Source organism: Zonotrichia albicollis, chromosome 13 (genome assembly GCF_047830755.1).
Source record: "Zonotrichia albicollis isolate bZonAlb1 chromosome 13, bZonAlb1.hap1, whole genome shotgun sequence".
NCBI lineage: Eukaryota > Metazoa > Chordata > Aves > Passeriformes > Passerellidae > Zonotrichia > Zonotrichia albicollis.
Window position 1 is genome coordinate 21486423 of NC_133831.1, and position 24079 is coordinate 21510501.

The window sequence follows — 24079 nt, forward strand, 5'->3', positions numbered from 1 at the left end:
TAAAAACACTGGGAACATCAGTGCATTTGGCCACAGTACTATGCTGGGCAAAATTGCTAGGCAGGGTGGGATATAATTATTGTTCCCCTAGGATCTCCTTTGCTGGCCATGGAAAGAAAACAGAGAAGAAAAGAGAGGTTGTTAGTATTGTCCTCCGATAAGCTGATAGCTGTCTTCATAAAGACAAAATCAGTTAAAAAAAAAAAAAGGTAAAAAGATGAAGAAAAAAATCATGGGGATATTGAGAAAAAAGGTGAGTTTTATCTGTGCCTGGGAGGGGAAGAGGGGGCCCTTGTGGCCCAGTGATATGTGGGCCTTGCTGGGAGGAGGATGGCCCAGAGCAGAGCATGGAGCTGAGCCCCATGGAACATTTTCCTGATGGGGCTGTGCCCCGTGGAGCACACTCCTGGTGGGGCTGAGCCCCATGGAACACACTCCTGGTAGGGCTGAGCCCCATGGAGAATGTTCCTGGCAAGCCCAGCCCAGGAGCACCTTGGGGGCATTGTGGGCTGTCCTGGGGAGGCCTGCTCAGCAGGAGGCTGTCAGGGCAGCTTTGCCACTGGGAGCTAAACCATTCCAGCTGTCTTTGAGGGAACACAGATTGTTGCTGCACCACTCCAAGGAAGGCTTCAGACAGGTTTGTTTTTCCTTTGTGAGATGTGGGCCCTAGATAGACACCCAAGCATTTCCTCACTGCAGGCTCTTTGCAGCCATTTCCAACCTGAGCACTTCCATCTGAGGCTCTTTGTTTGGAGTTTTTGGTCCTGGGGCTACTTCAGTAAATCTGGGGTGGGAGAAAGAGCTCTGACTCCCTGAACTCTGCTTTAGTTGGGGCTACTCAGGTTGAGAACCTGGCCTTGCCCACCACTTCAACATTCTGTTTCTTCAGCATGGGCCTCTTACTGTTCTTTTCTCCACATTCCTGCCAAGGGAATTTGTTTTTATCATGTTTTACCAGATAACACAGAGGAAGTTGTCCCTTTTACAGCTCTGGAATTCTTCTATCCTGTGATATCTAAGGTTCTCCTCAGAAGATGCAGATCCTGTGCACCTCACAAACATGAGTTTTGCACTTGAAAAAATTATTATATCTCTGGCTATATTTTACACTTGAAAAAATTGTTTAGAATGGATTTATTAGTGAACACAAGACATTTCTATAATTTTGGAATTGCAAATGCTCAGACTTTAGCAGCATGGCAAAGTGTTTGGGAGGAATATTTTACTGTGAGTCTTTATTGCCGCAATGTCTCATTATCATCTTTTCTGCATTAGGTACTATAGGGAACTGAAGCTAAAATGGACAAGTAAGTAAAATTTTGAGGTCTGACTGGTTGGGTGAGACAGTCACATTCTTGGAGCAATAAATAACTCCTTCCTGATCATGATGTGCTAGCACTATTGAGGAAGCAATAACATGGGACTGGCCCAAGTTAATGATACGTAATAAAGGAGATTATGCAGATATCAATGACATGTTTAGTAAAGCATATATTGTCTGCATCTATCACCACAACATTCTGGCAAGTGTTGGGAAACATGGAAAGTGTGAAGTAGGAGGAGAAAAACGCAATCTGCATTTGTTGACTGCTTGTTGACAGCAACTAAGACATTTGCTGAATGCTTTAAAATTTTTGTAATTAATTGTAGGGATTGTTTATGCACCACCTTTAAAATCCTTTCTAATCCTGTTTCTGGCTGCCAGAGTGGGAAAGGATTTCACAGGGAAAGGATGTGAATGTTCAAGTGAGTGTGCATGTGAAGGACAAGGATCCAAGGTGCTTAGCACTAAAGCCTAGTCCTGGAATAATTTAGGCTACAGAATGATTTTCCTAAAGGGAGCAGAGATTGACTTTTGGTGGTGGCAGGAGAAAAGCAGCTGTCATGGAATGAGGATTTGTGTTATCATGAGCTAGGCTGGAGATTGTGTCCCAATGGACAAGTGTCACCCAGTGTGAGTGGGTACCCACAGCTCAGCTGGGTCCCGGACAAAGGCCAAAGCACAGTGGCAGATGGGATGTCTTCACTTCTATCTGATTCAAACTTTGCTGAAGTTTGTGGAATAAAGCCAATCAGCCATGGATAAAGGGCTTTAATGACTATTTATTTTTCTAACATTTATATTGTAATTAAGCTGCCATTTCTCAAAAACAAAATCTCCTCCCATCCCCCAAATTGCCATCAATCCTTCCAACAGGAGCACGCTGCAGTTTTATGTAAATTGGGACAAGGAGTGGGTGTGGAGCCATGCCAACACAAATGCTCATTTTTACAAGCATAGTCCTGAATGGGGGATGGAGCAGTTTTGTAAGTTCTGTGTTCTCTGTTGCTGCTGTGTTTTTGCAGTTTTGTGCAGTTTTAGCTGTCCTGTCACTTTGTCTCTTTCTTGTAAATCAAATGGACTGTTTTGCTTTTGGTGTGTTGAGTACTAGAACAAGCACAAACAAGAGCTCCTCTACTGCTTTTCAAACTGCATTTCAGTGCTGAAAAGGTGGCAGTTGTATCATGATTTACAGCTCCTATTTGGTGTTTTTAATTGGGAATTTACACGACAATTTGTGGCTACATGATTATGTTAAGATTATCTTATAAAAGATCTAGGACAGTTGTTTGTGAAACCCTGGGGGCACATACCAACCTCCTTAGTTATCTAACCAACTGTTGTGCTCCTTGGTTAAAAGAGTGGGGCCTAAAGAAGTGGTTTGATCTTCCTCTGAGAGGTTAAAGGTCGAATGACTCATAAATGAAGAAAGAGTGATTTAATCGAAGGAACCTGTGCTGTTATTGTAAAACAATATTCACCAGTGATGGTACACTGCTGTATAAATGACAAACTGCACAGCGATGGAACTTGTTATTACATCATTGGAAACTTCACCTGCACTACATTTATGGCTCCATAAACATAGGTTTATTTAACAGCTGTGGGAACACCTATGGCCACTTTGTGTTAAAGGTCAGGAGTCCTAAATTTCAGTTTGCATGTCAGTGTTCATGGGTGAGGTTCATAAAATATGATGACTAGCAGTGAGATCAGAACATAACCAAAAAGTAATGTTGATACAAACGTGCTAACACAAACATTTATGCTGTTCTGTGTTCCCTTGAAGTGCTTGGGAGGATTGTTTGTTTGCTGAGTGCTGCTCTGAAAACAGATCTGTATCACTTGGTCACAACTCTGTCTTCCTCTCAATGGGAGCAGTAATTGTACCTGCCACCAAAGTTAGACTCCAACAGAGGTCTGCCTTCTAGGATATTTTTAAAGGGGGGCAGTCAAATCCAGCCTATTTCAGGATATGAATTGAAGGCAGTCATAAATACAGCAGCTGTTCCTCAGTTCCTTTGCCAAACTAGATGATTAAAAATATTAATATTTATTCTTGAAGTTGCCATGTTAAACACTGGGGCAACTGGCTGACTGAGCTGCGAGCTATGTATTGCCAAGTGCACCAAATAAAGAAAAATGAAAGGGAAAATAATGTGTACTAATGTAAATACTTTTCACATGAGAGTGTGGTTTTACGCAGGTGGTGTCCCGTTGCAGTAGGTCCTTCATGGGAGCACATGGCCACTCTGTAAAGGATAAAAAATAACTGCTGAGTGAATAATTCTTTTTTGTACTCTTGAAGCATTTGAAAAGTTAAACTGGTCTCCATTTGGAGATTAAATTGCATACATGCTGTGGGAGAACAGGAATCTCTCTCTGGTTTATGCAACATTGTTCTTTCTCAGCTCTTTTCCCGTGGCCTTGTCTAACTCATGCCACACATGAGTATCAGAGTGCTGCTTTACATTCCCCACCCATGTTATTGCTTCAGGTGTTGTACGGTTGCTCAGTGAATGGTAGCAGATTTTTAACAAATTTGCAACAGCAATCTGGACTACTGAAAGGATTATGACTAAACCAATAAATTACTATTGTCCGCTTTCATCACACGACAGATTCCCATAACCCAGTCCAGTGTGGCTGAAGATTTCATGCTGATAAAGTTTGCTGGGTTTACTTACATTTCAGAAATACTATTGTTCCAATAGATTCATAAATAATTGTTAGTCAAAGATCAAACAGAGATAATTACTGGGTTTTTGCACTTTTGGAACACAGATGAGATGATTAGAAAAATCCAAAAAGATATGAAGCAACAGTGAAGCTTCTCTTAAGCAATGTCAAACATATCTTTCTTGTTCAACAGCATTTTGTATCTCCATCAATAATCTCGCCAATGGTCATATAATTAACTATGCTAATAATGCTTCTTTTAGTCTTTTTATTACTATTATTGCTGTGAACCTACTTAGGAGCAATCCACTGTAATTAGTAATTAATCTGATGGTTGTGTTGCCCTATGCCAACGTGAGATGGAGCATGTTGATTTAACCACAGCAGCCTCAGTCTCTGCTGCACATGTTGCTTCTGCTCTGTGCCCAAGCTCAGCCTGCAGCTCCTGCTGCCCCTGCAGTGCCTGGGGGTGAGGGCTGCAGGTTCCCAGCTGCCATCCTGGGGACAGGGACTGGGGACAGAGCAGCCCCTGTGTCACCTCATCAATCTTGCTTGGCCGCTGTCAGCCCCTGTGCCTTGAGAGCTCTTCCCGGTGCCATGTCAGAGTAAAGAGGGAAGTGCAAGCCTGGCTGCCCTGGGCAGCAAGCACTGCTGTGAAATGAAATGCCTCCTTGAGTGTTTAATATGGAAGTGTTTCCACTCAGGTTGGGTGTTTCACATGGAAGCCATTTCTTTCTCACTTTCTAAACATTGCATTTGATTCTCTTTTCTTTAAATCTCCCAGTTATCCTCATCTAGTCACTCTTGTTTGCTCTGGCAATCTTTTAATGCTAGCATTTGCCAACATCCCACTTTTTTTTTTCTTTAGTTTAGAATAGTAAACAAGTGTGATAATATTTGTTGGCAAGTAGTGACGTTCTTGTGGCAATTGTGCTGAGCACTATGAGCAAGGGAGAGGTGAAGGGAATTACCACTTGAAATTTTTCCTTTTTTTAATTGTTGCTTGTGGCCCTTCGATATTAGAATTGCCACCTGGCTTTTTTTGTAGAGAGTACATGGTAATGAAAATGAAAAATATATTTTAAAGAGATCTTGCAAGACATGGCTTAAGCACCTGAACCTTGGAAATCCAGTCTTCTCTTGGCTTCATTTCCTTATTGTCATCCCCTGTTGCAAAAAATGCAGCAATAGGTACTGATCTCTCCTTCTCAGTGCACATTGTAATTACGTTCCCTGTTTTATACCACAGCTGAAGGTTTCTGAAATTCACTACTAGAAAATGATGTGTTTGTGTGCCCCTATCATAGCCCTTATCCTTCTCTAAACAAGAGTTAGAACAGAGCATTCAGCACAGACACGGACGCTACCAAGAGCCTGCTGGACTGTGAGGTGGCTCTAAGCCACTATAAGGAAGGAAAGTGATATTAAGCCAGTGAGTGGAAAAATTAATTTTAAATGTTTTGTAATCACATATAAGTGTAAAAGCTGAATGCACAAATCATGTTTAGGGTAGATAGTGCTATTCAGAGCTAAAATTCATAGAAAAAGGCAAAAATATATTTTTCGATCCAGTACTTGCAACATGAAGCCTAAACCTGCCTAATCCTGGCTCCACATAATCACTAAACTACCTGTCAAAAGTCTGTCTATTTGAGGTATTTGACACTTTGTAAGTGTCCCTGAATTATCTGTCTTAGCAACATACACCTCTGCTGAGCTGTGCAAATACAGCAAAAGGTAGGGTTCTGGTGAAACCAGTATTTACACACTATCTCAGTGTTGGAAGTAATTAATCTTCAACTGTATGAGGCTCTTTGTGATGTAAAGCAAGTGCTGACACTTTTGTGTAAACATGAAGATTAGCATATTTACAAACTGGTAGATGTTACTTTGATCAGTGGCTGCTTGCACTGGAAAGGCATGCTGGCATGTGGGTTTGCTCTTCATGTGACAAAGACGTCTAATCCTTTTACACTATTCTCAGATCCATATTTAGAATTCTGACTTGTGTTTTCTCTATCCACTTGAGCTCACTGTTTGGTTTGTTTAGCAGTGTTCATCCACTCTTTATACTCACCAGTTACTCATTCCAGTTTGTTTTCTTTGCAAAGCAAGCAGTAAAATTCCAAAGTAGTAAATGACCTGGGTGAAAAAACCCGTAAACTCTTTTCAATTTAATTACTAAAGCAAATTGGAAACACTTGCAGTCAGGCTTTTTGATGGCCTGTATAAAGATCTTCACTGTTTTCTTTCTGGCTTTTAAGTAAGTTAGTGTGAAAATTAGTCAACCAAGCTCCAGCTTACTTCTAGTGCTGTTATATCAAGACATTTGTTTCTGTGTACATTTAAACTCATCTGGAAGACTTTGAAAGAGGCATCCTAAATGCTTGTTTTTGTTCATTGTAATTTAATGGTAAACTGTAAACAATACATAATTCATTTTAGTGCAAATTATAGCTTTACGTACTCTAAACTGGTTAGTGACAGGACATCTTGTGGTAACAAGATAATGACCTGAGCGGGTTAGAACAGGCTGGGTCTTATCTTTTAAGAAGGATGAAATAATGTTATGACATTGTCAGCATATTGTCTAACATGCTGGGATGCTAGCAGCTCATTACTTATGTGCAACTCATCTGTCTGAGTACAGGATTGCAAGGCTGGCCCTCCTTGGTGTACCTGTGCTGGCAAGCCCGAGCACGCCAGGAGCAGCAGGAGGTGTGTGGCTCAGGTGGGCCCACACACGCTTGCACAGGAAAGGTGAGACTGCAGCTGAGGGCTGGGTGGGGTTCTGCTGCTGTTCTCAGAGCCACAGCCTCCCTTTGAACACTGAAGGCAAATTTGCTCAGCCTACCCACAGTTACTGGAGATGGTAGATAGATCTGCTTGGTCTTGGAAGCTTTCCTGCTTTCCTCTGGCAAACTGGAGCTTTGCCTCCATCCTCAGGCATACCTGTTAACCTGTCAAAGATGAGGAAACTGCTTCTCACCAATCCACTGTGTTCTAGAAGATGTCACGTTAATCCTGCTGCTTTAGCCATTTCACCTGGCTCCTATCCACACACTAAAGCCTCAGAGCTGGTTTTAGGGCTTTGACTCAGTTTCCATTTGACAACAGCTCCCAGTGATGAATGAAGGACTCAGAGACACAGCTGCCACCCTGCTGCTTGCCCTTATGGCACAACTAGAAGCACTAGTCCAGCATTTTTTCAGTGGTTTTAGCTAATATATTTGTTTGTAAAGTGGAGGTGCTGAGAGCGTCCCCTACCACCCCACAGTACAGAGGTGCAACTACAGCAGGTACCTGGTGGTGACAACAGCTTCAGTGAGATTGGCTACAGCCCTCAGTGGCTGTTGTCCCCCTTGCCCCACAAGTGGGCTCTCCTTGCAAAATGAAGAGAACATTAAATCTCAGCCATCTCTGTGTCTTTCAAATGGATCAGAGTGATATATATAATCTCACATAGTAAAGGACCCCACCAGCTTTCCAGCCAAACAGGATATCTATGCTCACAAGGTTGGCCTGAGTCTCACTGTTGGGATTTTAGACTTTTTTTACATTGTTTAGAAACAGCTGTGAATAACACATAAGAAGGACTTATAATGATGTCTTTTGTAGTACATTCATTTTTCCAGGGCCAGTGTCTCACATAGCATTTTCCCTTGAAATATTGTGGTCTGTAGGCTGCAGTTTAGAGTTTACACACATTTAGAGAAAGTTTAATTTCATGGAGCTGCCCCATTTGTATCTAATGTATGAACAATAGCAACAGGATCTGTGTTTTGATTGCTTGTTAAGCAAAGTAAGCAGGTGAAGTGTTCAGAAAGAAAACTGATATACTTTTCTCACGTTTCTTGCAGGGCATCACACGTATGTTAGATCTATTACTGATTAAAACTCTTGTTAAACTGAGGATCAAAAAGAAATCTTGACACCTGATTTAGCTATTTTCATGGCTGGATTAGCCTAAATAGAACAACTTGTCTATATGGGAACAGCAGAGACAATTTTAAAGATATATTCCCATCTAGGGAGAGAAACTGTGAGTAGAGTTTTTAAATGAGGAGGAAAATATTTTATTTTGTTGCAGTCATGAAAATTATTGGGTGAAATCTTGACTCCACCAAAGTCAATAAAAGTTTTTCTGTGGTTTTCACTGAAGCCTAATGTATTTTCTATTGATATTTGAGGGGGAAAAAAACCAACAACTTTTGCAGGTTATATTATTGCTTATTTAAAATGGATTAGCTGGTTGCATATTTATGAACTAATACTGTATTAACAGAAGATTTCTTAAGTGTATATTAATCTCTGTGGTTTACTAAAAGCTTTCAATATGTCTGGATCACGTTTAATTTAATAGATTAGAGGACAGGTAGTTAATGTGCTAAACAAAATGGAATTTTGTCTGTTTTCCTTTCAGTGTCATTATTTGCATCTTCATTTTTTCCTGCATTGCAAGTGTTCAGCACTTTTGCAACTTAAATGCATGAGCAGACAGGGAACAGTCTGCAGCCATGCTGGAAAACAAGCCTGGATCCTTCAGGCTTTCAGTCTGAATACAGGCAGGGGAAGAGCCCCTCTCTGGGCTGCTGAGCCTGGAATCTCTTGCAGATCCAAAGAGATATTAGCATGATGACAAGCAAGGTAGGCTTGGACCCTTGGGATTACAGCCTGACTAGGGGCTGAGAGTGTGGAAATGTCTACAAAGGCTGCAGGAAGGGAATAGAGTCTCAGTGAAGCTGGGAAGCTGCAGTAGTCCCAGATCACAGGGTTTGGGTCTGGCAAGCTGATTATTCAGCTCTGCAACACTCAGAGCCCAACCATGAACATCATATGAATTTTGATGTTTTTAATGTTGTCCATGGCTGGGCTGTAGTCAGCAGGACTGACCCTTTTATGCTCACAGGTCTTTTTTCCTGACAGTTTTATGGGCATAAGTAGATAAAAGTCTTCATCTTAGGAAAAGCATGTATTTAGGAATTTTAAGATACTAATTTCATGTTGCCCTTGAGCATTTTCTGCAAATGTTAGCATGCACATACTATTTCTGGTGATTAAAGCAGAGTATTTTGACTTTAAAGTGGCATCTTCTGAATAAATGTGTCTTCAGATGATTTATGCATGCCATTAGGATTTAGTGCTGGTAGTTGTCCTGGGAAGCCTGATCTGGTCTTTCAAGAGTTGTCTTAGTTTTATCAGTCCATTTACATGTGGTCATATTTCAACCTCCAGGAGCTTTAAAATGTTTAGTACACAGAACACAAATTTAAGCCTGTGTTTGTTTTTATTGGTGGAGCCTCTTTCCTTTCTTCAACATTCTCAAATGTTCCTTGGTTTAAGTAGAGTTATCTAAGGTAATCCACTCTTGCCCTTACCAGGGATATTCCACTTTGTTCATAAGCACATAACATAACTCTAGTCCCCTGTGATTTCATTGTGAAATTAAAACCCAGACACTCATCCAGATGTCTTAGAAGATAAGGGCAGACCTAATCCGTGTGTCACAGAGGACTTGAGGAGCAGGAATTCACCTATACATCATCACGTTGTTATTAGCCTGGACCATGGCAAGCCCAACACAAACATTTTCCACAGGGCTTGCATTCAGGCTTGGCAGTGTTAAGAAAATACCCTCCAGCAATGTGTTATTTTAGGCTGAAACAAAAGTAGACATGAATGGCAAGAGGAACAGAGAAGTATTGTTTTTATTTTCAATGTGAACCCATAACTTGTGTTAAATGAAAATCTAACCAAGTAAGATGTAAATACCATCGTGTTCAAATGAGCTATCAAATATCAACACATTTATTTTGTGATGGAGCACTGATGCTTGTCTTAGGCACTGTGGGAAGGGCAATTTAGATAGTAGAAGCCAAAAGCTTTATCTGATTAAAACTGATATGATGATTGATTTTGACAGAGAGAAATCACTTCCATTGCAAAAAAATAAAAAGGAGGCAACAAAAACATAGTGCATTTTTCATTAATATGAATGGTGGCACTGAAACTAGGAAGAAAATGTGGGCTTCTGACAGAGGGAAAACTTTGTCTTTTGCAGTTCTGCCACAGAAGTCACCCCCAAAGCTTCCAGAATTATTTTATAAAATCCTAGGGTAAGGATGAGAACCCACAGCAGGTGACCTGCCCTGCACAGCTCCCATTTCTGTCTGTTCCTGCCCTCACTTGCTGTTTCTCCATCTTGCCCTGGGAGCACTTCCAAACGTGTGCAGAGGGATGCTACAGGATAGTAAGGAGCAGAGTTTGTGATCAAAGCAGTAAACTGGGAGTGAGCTGGTTTGGATTCAGCTCCTGCCTGTGCCACTGATGTTCTGCATAGCCAGCCATGGCATGCTCTGTTTTTGTGAAAATTCATCCTGTGCTGAGAGCCAGCGAGAGGCTGGGATGGCATCTGATGCTGGGACACAAACCAGGCTCACCCACTGGCTGGACATTATACAAGGATATTTAGAAAACTCCAATGACATGTAAACTTTGTGGTGTCCTTCAGCACAGGGCTGAACCTCTTGTTTACAGTCAGTGCCTCAGTGCTCCCTCCTACCAAGCAGGAAAACTGCAAGGATTTTCACTTTAACACTTGTGCAACACTCCTGTGATGTAAGGGACACTTCTGTGCATGTCTCTTAGAAGGAGAGCCCACAGCTTTGAAGTGAATTGCCCAGAGTTTGTGCACTAATTGAATAGTTGGAGTCTTACAAGTGTGAAAAAGTGTCCTGGAAAAATGTTCAGAAAAGAAAAATCTGTAATAATGAATTCTGAGGGCTGTTACCAAGCTGTTTTGGGGGTTCTGTTTGTTTGTTTGTTTTTAATATGAATATTAATGGTAAATTCATGCAAATGTACTAATGAAAATCAAGACTAGAAGAAAGGAATCAAGCAGGACAGACAAACACTTTCTAAAATGGAATGTGGCTTTGATTTTTTTTGTTTTGGGAAGTGATCCAGGTTACCCTAACAGAAAGCAGAGACACTTTGTGGTTGGGGTCCCTTTGTGCACAGTGCAATGGCAAGGCAGTTCAAGACCAGTTCATCTGTGTGAAAATATGACCCTTATGAGTCTGGAGGTCAATGAAACCACTGTTGATCTGCTTAGGGCATGCTGGTCACTGCTTTAGGGTCATTTTGATTTATGTGCTTGGATTTTCCACTTCCAGAAGAATAAAATGTGTGTAACTGTCTCTTAGTTAACGTTCATTTTTTGTTAGCAACATGCATTTTTTTCAGAAATACGCATTATATGAAAAATCTAACAAATTTAATGTAAGTATATAAAGTCACATTTTTATGAAATATGAAGATATTCATAATTAGGAAAAAAAAGCCTTAAAAGCATACGTTTTGATTTCTTCTTTTGTTTCTTTTAAGCAATATACAAGTTCCCTCTTCTCTGATATTTAAACATTGTTTTTTAAGAGCTTAACAGTTTTTGTAGATTTATTTTAAAGATTCTCACGTGAAGGATGAAATTGATGGTAACACCATTTAATGAATGGGATAGTTGAGACAGAGGCAGAATCTGCTAAAAGAAATGTGTAGCAAACCAGAAAGTTAATAATTATTTACCTCCGTAACTCCTATACAACTTCAAAAGTAAAATGAATGGAGGCTTTAAATGTTCTTTCTTAGTACAAAAATGGCAACTGCTTCCCTGCTGAGATGTCTTGGAAGTGTTGCCACAGATGGCAACCCCTCCACAGAGAATTTGATCTTTAGTACCTCTTGAGGTCTGGTGGGGCCTTGCAGGCTCTTGTGATGGCTCTGGGCCCCAGTGCTGGAATGTCCTCCTGTGCATTTCAGTGGCAGAAACTGGTACCAAACCCTCCCACTGTACAGCTCAGCACGGGGAGGGAAGTGGGGATGCAGGAGGAATCAGGGGGCACTGCACACCCTGCCTCTGGCATGAGGGAGACGGGGCAAAATATTGCCTCAGCTGACACCAACATATTTTGCCTTGATCACTTTGTATTATTAATTTCAGTGTGATTAACATAGGGGGCATCTGAGTCAATTTATCTAGATTTTTTATTTGGTTTTCTGTCAGACATTTAATAGCTTCAGCTTCAGTGTCACTTGTTCCTCTGGTGTATAAACAGGCTTCCCCTTACTAGTTGCCATCTTAAGTACTTCTATCAACTGCTGTTCTAATACTTCTATCAAACTCTTTAAGTTGTCCTATAAGACCATCTAACCCTTTGAAACTGTTTTTAAAAAACCTGTTAAGGCTCTGCCACCTGCTTTGCATGCGGCTGCTGAGCAGTTTAGTAACAAAATTTGAACATGAGTAAACAAACAACACATTCATGACTGCTATAACCTCTCCATTGTGTTTCTTGTCCCATTTGTTAGGGAGTTTTACATAACCCAAAACAAGGCTTTTGTTCAGTCTATGAACAAAACGTGGGGTTGGAGAATTATGAAATGTTCAACGTGCTGCTCACTGCTTGTTCCTTGGGGTAACTGCTTCACAAGCCTTCTCCTTCAAGACATCCTAAAGGCTGTTACTCTCTTAGTTGTCATTTCTGTCAGCACTCAGCACTGTGAAGAGTTGCTGAACTAAACCATATTAGCAGGTCTTTAAAATTATTTGTAAATGTGGGATACTCAGAAGATTATTGTACTGGTACATTGCCTTTGGTGCCTGAGGGGAGCACAAATTATATCTTATCTGCAGGAGTAGCACTGAGGAGCTGTCTTATGAGATGCTGTGGTGCTCAACCCACTTCCAATCCCATCACTGGGATTGTCAGGGTACAATTTATATCAGTGAGCAGGACGGACACAGCCTCAAACATTAGAGTTTCACATGAATCTAATGCATGGGAAATGGATTTTTTTTCTCAAATGGATAAAAATATCTTCTCATCTGAAACCTTACACTGATGACATTTCAGAATTCCATTTGGAGAGATGGAAAAGCAGATGATCTGTGGTTTTTAAAACTCATAGCTGGCGCTTCTTGTCTATAAAGTTTGTTGAAGTACTACTGAGACAAAGCACTGCAAACTTTTGCCTGTATATCTGACTCCACAAAGGTTTGTGTATAATTGTCTGTATTTCAGGAAAGCTACTATTTTCTGAAACATATTAGTTTGGGATTGTCAGGGCTCGTACCTGGAAGTTACACTCCTAAAACTGAAAGAAATGGTCCAGTTTTCAAAAGCACTGAGCAAACTCGGAGTGCCATGGAAATTGTCCAGGATTTAAAGCTCTGGGAAAAGGTCAGGCTGGTTGTTTTGTAACCTAAATTTAAGCTCCTATGTACTAAAAATGCCAAGAAAGAAATATCCCCTATCATAAGCCAGTTCTTTAAAAAGAGACATACTTTTAACAACTGCTTAATTGAAAGCAAAACTTATTTCAGTACGATAGGAACATATTTATAGTTGTGTTTGTGCCATCTTGTAATTTGCAACTTGAAAGGAAGTCAATTGTTGCATAACTCTACTGGCCAGTGGGCCATTTCCCTTGGCTCCTAAAGTAGAAATTAAAATTTGTTTTATTCTTTATAGTTATATATATATGTTTATTTATTATTTGCTGCTGGGAGCTGCTGTGTGACCTGCTGGTGTGCCCTATGGATCTGATACAAATGCTGCCTAAAAAGGGGTCTCTTCAGTGGCAATAGGGTTTTAATATGTGAGCTCCAATTTTCTGTTTATATTTGTCTGTGCTTGGGTTTGTTTATTTGTACTTTATCATGTGAAACATGGTAGAGAACTATGGTTTGTTCTCAGTCAGGGCAATTATTGTTACAGTGCAGAATCAGAGTGCAATTCACAATGGATGAGACCTTGTCAGAACTGCTTCTTTTGGAGCAGAAAGGGACATCAGACCAAGCTGTCCAGAGCTTGATCCAGTGGGGCCATGTAAGCCTCCAGAGATGGGGACTTCACAGCCCCCTGAGGGACCCTGTGCCCTGCCTGGATGCCCTGGGAATGGCATGACAGGGATTGCTGGCTGTGCTGCTCTCAGCCAGTGTTGATGCTCCCAGGTCCCTCTGCTTGTTCCCATCTGAGAGTGACCTCTGTGACTGTCACATAAAGTCAAGTACTGACTGCATGACCATCCTCTTCAGAAAGAGTCTATGACTTCTGAGTTTCTCTTCCTTTTCATTTACCCAGAAGAGATTTTCTCAAATTTTCTGAACCAGAAGTAGATGGTCATCCCAAGGCCAGGATTGAAGAGCACCAGCCATTTAGTGACTGTGTGATTTGGCATGGCTGATCCCACTGGATCACTTCTTGCCAGGTCCACAGGGTCTTTCCAGCCATGGTGGCACGGCTTTTGTGTCCTGTTTAATTTTTGTTTCTCAGAATTGTTGAGTTTGCCCATCCAAGATTTCTATGTTTAATGTTTTCCGTAAACTCCCCAGGTCCTAGAGTCATATGAGAAGCTTAGCAATTAATAAATGTTTTCAGGCTTTGGAGGGGAAAGCTTCTGAGTGTGAATTTCAAATGCAAACTTCACAAACAAATACAATGAACTTTTACGTTCATTGAGCTTTAACATCTCCTGGTTTTCTAGGACATCATTTCTGACTTGTGACTCCTGGAGGCTGGCAGCACTGCTGCTGACTCTCTGTGCATTAAGGCTGCATTTTTGTTGCTTGGTTTGATACATTCCTGTGAGACTTATTTCTGCTCCCTGAGCATTTAGCTACAGCCTGGGCAAAGCAAGAGAATCTGTTTTTTGTTTTATGGTTCTTCTTTCCCCTTATTTTAGCTTCAACCTTTCTACCTTTTAAGATTATAATTTGGATATTATTCTGAAACATACATTCACTGTTGAGTATAATTATTGGTGTTAAGTTGTGTAAATCTCTCAATAAGTTTATACAAATTGACACTGGAGGAACTGGAGGGATATTCTGAGCAGTTTGTGAAAATTTACATCTTTTTTGGGGTTTTTTTTTTTTTTTTTGGTGTCACACATATATTGGCTCCTCTTGAAAGTAGAGGAGGAATTTAAAAAACAAAGAAGTTTTTACTTCTATTGTGAAATATCTTGGTTAGAGCTGCTATGGAAAGTAACAGGTGACTGAGATTGATATCCAAAGTCAGTGATGTCAAAACCAATGAGATTGTTGTCAATTTTGTCAGAGGACACAATTTTACTGACTTCCACTTAAATTTTTCATTTCTGATTAATAGGAAGATATGTACTGATTTCTGGATCATGGCCAAAGACTCTGCAGTCTTGTAAATTCTATTCTACAGGCTTTCTAAAAGAGAAAAGACAAGAACTCTTTTCTCCAACCAGGTAAATGTGTGACTATAATACCGGTAAAAGGATCTTTGAAGTGTTTTTTTTCACATGCACAGAAATCACTTAAGTATAAGCCACTAAAGAGCCACACCTGGGAGATTTAAGGCGATTTTTTTTGTTTGTGCTATGCTGGAATTTTTTTGTTTCAGGAGTGTTTGTCTTATAGCTCATGGTTGAAGTGACCCTCTTAAATCTACCATTAAAACTTGAAATGACAGAAGCCTGAATCATGCTTGCAAAAGGGCATTACCTTGAATTTGTGTGCTTGAGTTTCTTGGCACAGGCAGAACACCAAGAAAATAGTTTCAGTCACTAGAAATGTTCACAAATATTACAAGTGTGTCATTGTAGACCACAGTCTGAACATGTCTTCTTTCCTACCCAACGGTAGACTCATATTGGAACAAGTCCAGTGCTTTAATGAATTACAAACCTGTAAAATATTTCTTTTCCTCTGCCTGTGGTAACTGCTCTTTAACCTGGCAGCAAGACTAGGTACAAACAAGTGCTTGAGGCTGACTTGTGGGCAAATAGGCTGTGTGCATGGAAAGAGGGGCTGTGACAGGGAGCCAGTCACCGTTCCTTGGCCACGTACCGAAACACGGTGCCAAAGGATGGGGAGCACCCTACGGCTGTGCTTGACACCAAACATGTGTGGGAGCTTCTTGCCAGAGCAGGTGGGCAAGAATAGCTCAGCTGGGAGCAGGTGAGAGGGCTCAGGCAGGGAAAGGCATTCCTGGCTCTCCTGGCGTTCCTCCTGCGCTGTGCAGGGAGAGCAGTGCCAAACAACACATGCACTGTTGGCATCTCCAGTTACTTCTACTTCTGTAAGTCAGGAACCATTCCTCTGAAGCCAATGGCACCTCATTAACATTAAACTGATGTGAATAAGAGGCAACTGGGACATATATGTTTCCATACCTTTATGCAGTTGGGTCTGATTCTACTTTTGTTCACACTGGTTTGATATTGATACAGCTCCTCTGGCTTTCATGACATGAATCTGTGTTTAACCTGGGTCAGCAAGATCTCAATCAGCTTCATTTACTTCAAAAAATATGTGCCCAGAGCTATTGGGAAAGGATGGGTCTGTTAGAGAATAGAAGATGGGAAGTAAAAATAGGAAAGGGATCAAGAAACAGCTCGAGGATGGAGATTCACATTTCTTATGTTTGCCTACAGTTTGTTGCCTTTGTCAGTGAAAAATGGGAGAGATGAAAGAAGGGAATATTTCTTGAGTTAGAGGTTGTCTTCAGGCTGAGCAAAGCCCTGCGGTAAAAGCATGTTAGTCCTCTCTCCTTTTTCTATTTCAGCTGTTCTTTGTGTTGGGAAAAAAAAAACCCACTTCTTTGTTTTTCTCCAATACAAAATAGGAAAGGACTACAAGGAAACAGAGCAGATTATTTTTTCCAGTTTGCCTTAGGGTTTCCTGGAATTTTTGCTACTGTACATTTATTTAAAGTAACCCTATCTGTTTAAAGACATGCTGATCTTTGGCTGCTCTGAGATCAGAATCAGCCCTGAAGAATGCCTCTTGCTCGCAGTCATTCTTGCATTGTCAGTCCTTCCTCAGTGCCCCCCGCCACGCTGACCTCCAGGGTATCAGGTGACAGCAGCATAAACTGCAACACATGTGGGCAGGGCAGGCAGCGAGTTATGATCTGAACCAACACAGAAATTGGGGTCTCTTGTCAGTCTCCTCAAGGATGACAAAATAATCTGCTTCCAAATTAAGGTAGATGTAAGATAACTTCTGTGCCTGCTATTATGTTTTTTTGGCATTAGCCAAATGCTCTAAGCGTTTTGTGGCTTTGTCACCACCAATTATGCACTAAAATAACATCAAGTGCTGCAGAGTGCCATGATCCAAAACTCCTCTGTCTTTTCACAGTGACATTGCGAATAAATAAAATCAGCTCCAGTGATTCATTAATTCATGTTTAATAAGGCTTTGCAAAGTTATGTCAGACACTTGGAAAGGATGTCTGGAACTAAAAGCTCAATCCCTCAGTGTCTAACCCAGACGAGCTGACTCCTTAATTCTGCTGAAACAATATGTGCAGCTAAGGGTTTGTTGGAGCTCTGGAAAGTTTTCTGTTGTGTGCACTATTTAAAAATTCTGTGCAATTGTCATCATTATCTTCCCAAAATGAAAACAAGTCTTTTATAGTGAAACTTAGGACATTATGCAATAAAATAAAATTTATTGTTTAATTCTCCAACCAAGATTTTGCATAACAAATGGAATAAATTAAAATTTTTTGTTGGCTGTCTCAATTTCACAATAATTGTATTTTTATTTGAGCAATGTGTGTATATCCTGAAAAATCCTTCAAGAAAAAAAAGTTATTCAAATGGAACAGCTTTGCTGTAAATTATACAGCAATTTTTTTTTTCCTTAAATGCAATTTCTATAGGATTCCTTTGTTAGAATTGGTAAGTTGCTTAAAGCTTTTAAAAAAAGTAAAATAATTTTTTTTTATTGTCTAGACTTTTATATAAGTCATTGCTAATTAATACTGCCCTTTCTGGTGACTTTGCAGCAGGCAAAGCAGGCAAACTCAAACAAACCAATTATAAATGATTTTTCAATGTAAACTTTTAACAGTGTAGCCTAAGGGCTTGCTCAACATAAAAGTACAATTTAGAAAACATAAGTTTTAACTAAGGTCAGGATATATCAGGCCATGATGGATGTACATGTAAAAACATCTGACTGTGGAATGACAACATTTTCTTCAAGACTAAGCAAAGCGTTGGTGGCAGTGATAAGTAAAATGAAAAATAGCCTTGCATGAACTGACCAGAAGGTTTGAGTTTGGAATCTGGGTTGTTAATTTGGGGGTTTTTCTCAAGTGCGTGTTGATTTTGGTCTCCTCAGAGTTTTGCAAATCTGACTTCCTGGGATGCTGCAAGCAGTACAGTCTGGATTTTAAACCTATATTCTACAGCAGGACCAAGAGAAAGTCAAGCTTTTAAATACCATCTGCTGCCTTGGGTCCCAGCTAGAAATCACCCCATTCCCTCTGTCCCCAGCTGCTGGAGCAGAGCCCCTGTGCTGTGGGGGTGTCACACACCCTCCCACCTGGGCGTGACACGGCTCATCTGGCTCTGTTCTCCAGCTTCTCTGTGGAAAATGTCATGGCCCTGTGATGCAAAGCACTGTCCCAGTATATCCCACCACCACAGGTTTAAGCTTGTTTGCCATTTTGGAAGAAAAATTTTGGGGAGATCCCGGTTTGAATAGGTGGTGGTTGGCCTCTCCACACTGTCTTTGAGGCTCTTCATCCTCATTGTCTGTCTTTCAACAGCCTGAGTGAAGCTGGCACAGGCTCCCATCATGTGCTATATCTAATTTGGTAGAAGCAGTCACATGCCCATAGTGTGATCTGTATCAGATTTGTACAGCTGAGTCATCTGGTATCAATTCTTGTGGAGTGAAGGCTCCATAGCTGCAACCCTCACATGTTCCTGTGGCTCCTGCTCCTGTCTTGTAACTCATTTATCGCAGTTCCACTCTTGCCCTGCTCCTCTGCCCATTGCCCAACTCACCCAACACCTCTTCCTTAGCTCGGGAATATCTTCCCAGACACAAGTGCCACCTTGTCCTGGGCTCAGCAGCCCAGGAAGTTACACAGACTTCCTACAAATATCACACAGATATTTGTAAATAACCTCTGACCCTTTGCTGGTGTCATTGCATCCCTCCTTCTCCTTTAGGTATATGGTTGCTTAACCTCCCTTCACGCATGGTGTCTCCACAGCCTCTTGAAAAGAGAACAGTTTCTTATCAAGCAACTTTCTTTTCTTTTCAGCTGAAAACTTGTCCTGGTCATTAATACCTCACCCTCCATGACTTCTCCTGGCTCCTCCACTCAGATTAACAGAAGACAGTCCAAGGCATACCCATGGCTGTGTGGAAACCATACACTGGAGCTGGGTCACCAGTTTATCAGCCAGGCTTTGACTGCAGGTTTGTCATTTTTTTGAAGCAAAAACTGATTTTGTCAATGAAGTAAAGGCTTGTTAATTTTATTTTTAACAAAAACACTACCTCCTGCTATATGTACTAGAATTGCAGCCTTACTAAGCACATAGTGTATGTTCGTAGCCGTTGGCAAAACCCAATGGATGCTACTTGGAAAAACAAAAAATTACTGCTTAGTTGAATTAGAAACATTTATAACATCTGCAATCGTCTTTGTTTGTTCTCTCTTCTGGTGAGCGAAGTTGTTCCACTGGTGCGGTCTCCCCTCTCTCTTTCTTGTCATCTATAATTATGTAGAAGGGATTAATAATCATGCATTTTATCCAGCGTCTCGGCTTGATGACAGGGCATTGTTTAATGAGAGCAAAATCAGTGTCCTGGCTCTTTGGGAGAGCTAAGGCTGTGCTTGCAGTGGAAATCATTGAAAATAAACATGTGGAAGCCTAAGCGCTCTTTAATAACTCCTTCTGCTTGTTTGGTTAGCAATTTCAGTGATTTCGTCCGTCATGCCTGGCCCTGCTGCTGCAGAGGCATGGTTATTTATGGTGCCAGAGGAGGTTATGATCTCCTTATATAAACTACAGCACAGAGGTAGAATATGGTCAGTTCTGAGTCATACTGAGTGCTTTAGTTCTGCAGCTCCAATGCCATTAGATCAAGAATTGGCCATTAGATTGCAACAGAATTTTTTAGGATGCCGTTTAGGATACTGCTGCACCAAACACCCAGAAAAATTTATGGATCTGTCACATAGACAGGCTTTGTCCTGTCTGTAGCTTTTACTTCTACTTAGCTATTTAGCTTATATTTGCAAATGGCAAGATGATGTTAGAAAGTGGCACTGCCAGTGTGTTGGGAGCAATTACTGGATTATTTCCTTCTCAGAGGTGCCATGGGTTTAAGTGCAGAGCTTGGGACCATGTGTGCTTGACCTGAAACAAAGGGTGTAAAAAGGTCTCTGCTGTTAAGATGCAGCCTGCCTGCAGCACTGCTGTCTCAGGGTGTTAGAGGCCCAGGAACATGGACAGTCTCCATGGGAGCTCTAAAAAAGCCTGGGCCTCATTGCAGCAGAGAGCACTTACTCAAAACCCACTTTTCCTGTTCTGTTCCCAACAGGAATCTGGAGAAGCTTGGCTTTGCAGTGTGGGACGGCTGTGGCATTTCCGGTGCCACAGCTCAGCTGGGTCAGGGCAGGGAGGGAGAGTGCTAATCCCCAGTGAGCAGCACCTGGCTGGCAGCATCCAGTGCCTGCTGGAAGATCAGCACAGGGGACAGAGGTTTCTCACCAGTGAAGTGAAATGTAACTAGAAATTAGGACAGAGCATGGAAATGCCGGTTACATGTACTCAGACAAATCCTCAGAGACAGATCAGTGCTCAGGGTACTGATGTGGGTGGGGGTTCAAGGCCATACAGCACCAGGAGATACACAGAATTAGTGCCAATGCCCAGAGCTTTGTCCCATGGCTGTGGCACAGTGATATGCTGCCCTCAAAGTTTTGGGGAACTTGGACTCCAGTGGTAACTCAGGCAGTGAATACACCTGCTGTCACCCTTCCATTGGTTGGTGTTCTCTCCTGTAAATGCATTAAGGAAGGACACTTCACAAGTGTTCCAGACCTTATTAATGAGGGAAGCAGTTTTCCTTCAGACCTTCTTCAGATACTCATCACATCACTTGCCAGGCAGCCTGGAATGAATTCTGTCTTCTTGCTATATATGAGTGATTCAGATTTTTGCATAATATATTTAATTTGTAACTTATGTATGTAGCAATTTGGGTGATGTTTGAGTAGGACATTTCCTTTTCTTGTTACTGCTAATGCTTGAAATGATGGAAACTCATTCTTTCTCAAGGGAAGTACATGGGGAAGGGTAGCCAAGGGCTCAGGCTGTGGGTGGTGAGATGGCAGGGGCCAGCAGTTAATTCAACAAAACCATATATTAATGTGGAGCACAAGAGAGGGATTTCTTTCCTCTTCTGTATCCACTTTATTTTTAACGACAGAAGCCACCTATGAAAGACAAGGGTTAGCTTGGGTTAGCTTAGATTAGCTCCTCATTCTTACACACACATCCACACATTTACACCTCCACAGAAGCACAATGGTGCCTGAAGTCCAGCAAGCCCAAAAACAACAGCAGGCTGGAGCCAAGACCCAACCATCACCTACCCCAGTGCTGTCCCTGTTGTGTGATTGGAGTTCATTATATCATCACACTTGCAGCCTGTCAAGTCCAGCCCACACCTCCTCAGGCCCTGCTGCCCTGACAGCCTCTTGTCTTCCCTCTACGTGGCCATATGCACTGACCCAGCACCTTAACCCCACTTTCTCCTCATCCCCATCAGTGGTACTTGCACAACATCTGCTCTGGGATGCCTCACAAGGAAATACCCTGCAAATCTCCATGTGGTTTGCAGAAAGAATTCCCTGGTGACCCTCTCATTAATAGTTTTCCCTGCCAAATGCTGTTTGCTTTTACTTTCAGAACAGTCTGCATTAATGATTAGTTCCTCTACTTGGACATTATTTACATAAAGTATTGCTCTCATCTCACAGGCAGCAGCTCCACAATGACTCTGAGCAAGACCAGGATCAATGACCAGTGAAAGTAAATGCCAGACCACAGTTGTCTCTGCAGGACGCATTCATGGAGAGCTGGGAATTTCCATACCCTCCTGGCTGCCCTGCCTGAGACGATAAGTGCTTGAATATTTCACAGCAAAAAAGTCCTGGGAAAAGCAGAACTATTTCTTGTGATAAAGGCTGGCTGCACATTTTGGGAAGATGAGCTTGTCAGGGATGTTGCTGCACTCAGGCTGAACCTGTGGGAAGTGTGCCTGTTCCTAATAAATGTTGTGTGTATTTATGTGGCAGTCATTGTGCTTTGCAAAGAGGGAGTCACAGAAATAATTAGTTAAGAGCGTGAGGTTTTTGGCACAGATTCCCTTTCTCAAGTAGCTGTGATGTTCATATATAAGAAAAATTGATTTGGCATCTAGACAGGATTTCAGCACGCTCATGGTTATGGAAATCAGCTATGGGCATGGAAGAAATCTGTATATTGATTCATAAACTGACTTGATGACTTGTTCATGTTTTAATGTTTTCATGGACTTTTACCCAAGATAAAATTGTCAGTATGTACCACTTGACTGTGCTACAGCACCATCTAAAATGGTGGGAAGAATGCAGGGAATGAAAGAGATTTCCTATTAGGCAGAAGACTTTATTTTCTGTGCTAATTAATTTTTTCCTTCAAGATGAGCATTTTTCTCATTGTCCTTGCTATTGAGTTAGAATATGCATGTAAATAACCCTCAGTGAAAAATGGTTTCCTGCGATAGGCCCCCAGTTTCATGGACAATTTATTTTGCAAGAGCTCAGGAAAGCCTGTCCTCCTCCTGCTCACACCAGACTGTGTCCATGCTGCTAGAGCTGCCACAGCTGTGTGTAGGTAATAGAATGAGAATCCCTTCACTTTGGTATGGTGTAGTAGGACAAAAGCCAGCATGGCTTGCTGAGTCTGTTTTTCTCTCCCTGGTTGGCGAGGGGTGTGTTTAGTCAGCATCAGCACCAACCCAAGACTGCCTTGCAGAAAACACCTACTAAGAGACTGACTCCTCAGCAACACGTTTCTCTGCAGGTTTAAATCTTAATCCCTGAATTATACCTCTGCCTGCCTCATGGCTTCCTTTGGAGACCTTCCAGCATTGACCAATCCTGACCCCATTTGACTTAAGGCACGTGGGCTCAAAGTGGAGGCAGGATGGCTGCTGGCCATGATTGAGAGGAATGGGAAATGGGAACTGTGTCATGTGCAACATCATCCAAGATCCAGCAGGATAACAATGTGTGACCAAATTCTGATCTCACTTGTAGCAGTGAGCTTCCATTCTGAATTCAGAAGGAATCAATGGGTGTAATGTGAGTCACAACACACACAATGTGCCACAGCACAGCAGAATTTTTCCAATAAATATTGTCTCTTTTGTCAAGACAGAAGAAAACCCCGGAGACCTGTACTATATCAAACTGCAAAATTCAGGGAAGAGGCCCCGTAGTAACTACATTTTTGAAGGTGAAGGTTGTTTCTTGCAGACTAAATCTTCCCTTACAACAGTTGGTTGCTCATTTTCAGAAAATTTCTGCAAGTTTTTCCATGATTAGTGTGTAGGATGAAACCATCTCTGGGGTCTTGTTTGAAACTATTGTGTTTGGACACCACTTTACATACTAAAAGCACCTATGGAGAAATCAGAGAGATGTCTCATGATGTCTCAAGGTGGGCTGCTAGAAACAGAGATATTTTCATACCCTCAGGAAGAGAAAAAAAGCCATTTTTATCATTTGGTAGTTGGCTTCTTGCTGATTATTAAACAGTCTGCCAAATCTGTGGTTAACGAGTGATTTAAATGTACTTTGAAGGCAGCTTTTGTTTCCTTCAGTTGTTATTCTAAGAAAGAGCCCTTAAAATTAATTGACTGACAAACTGTATAATTGATGCTGCCTACGTAGCCTGCACTGGCCAAAACTGATGGGAGCCCTGGCATCTTGGTCAAGGCTGCTCTAAACCCTTCTGAGAACCTCTGCTTGCCCTCTCTTTATGCTCTTGGGTAGGAGAGGGCATGTTTAGTTTTCTGCTTACTCTATTCCCTTTTGTACTTGTTCATTTGCTAGGTGCATAAAGGAGAGGAGGTCATTTGTGCACATGGGATAAAGAGGTATTATGAATTCTAAAGTGTTTGCTTTATTGGGAAAAGCACAGTGAGCAGGAGAGCTCAGGAACCTAATGTGTGAATTT

The 24079-nt window shown here is 41.5% G+C and overlaps 1 long non-coding RNA gene across 2 annotated transcripts in view; it reads left to right on the forward strand.

Moving 5' to 3' along the window:
• Nucleotides 1-24079, forward strand: part of LOC141730816 (uncharacterized) — an 82849-nt gene that overhangs the window by 50654 nt on the left and 8116 nt on the right. The window contains exons 9-10 of one of the 2 annotated variants that reach the window (XR_012582530.1): nt 19102-19259; nt 21835-24046. This is a non-coding gene — a long non-coding RNA (uncharacterized LOC141730816). Of the gene's footprint in view, nt 1-19101; nt 19260-21834; nt 24047-24079 lie in introns of those variants that run through there. The other variant, XR_012582529.1, reaches the window with a different exon arrangement.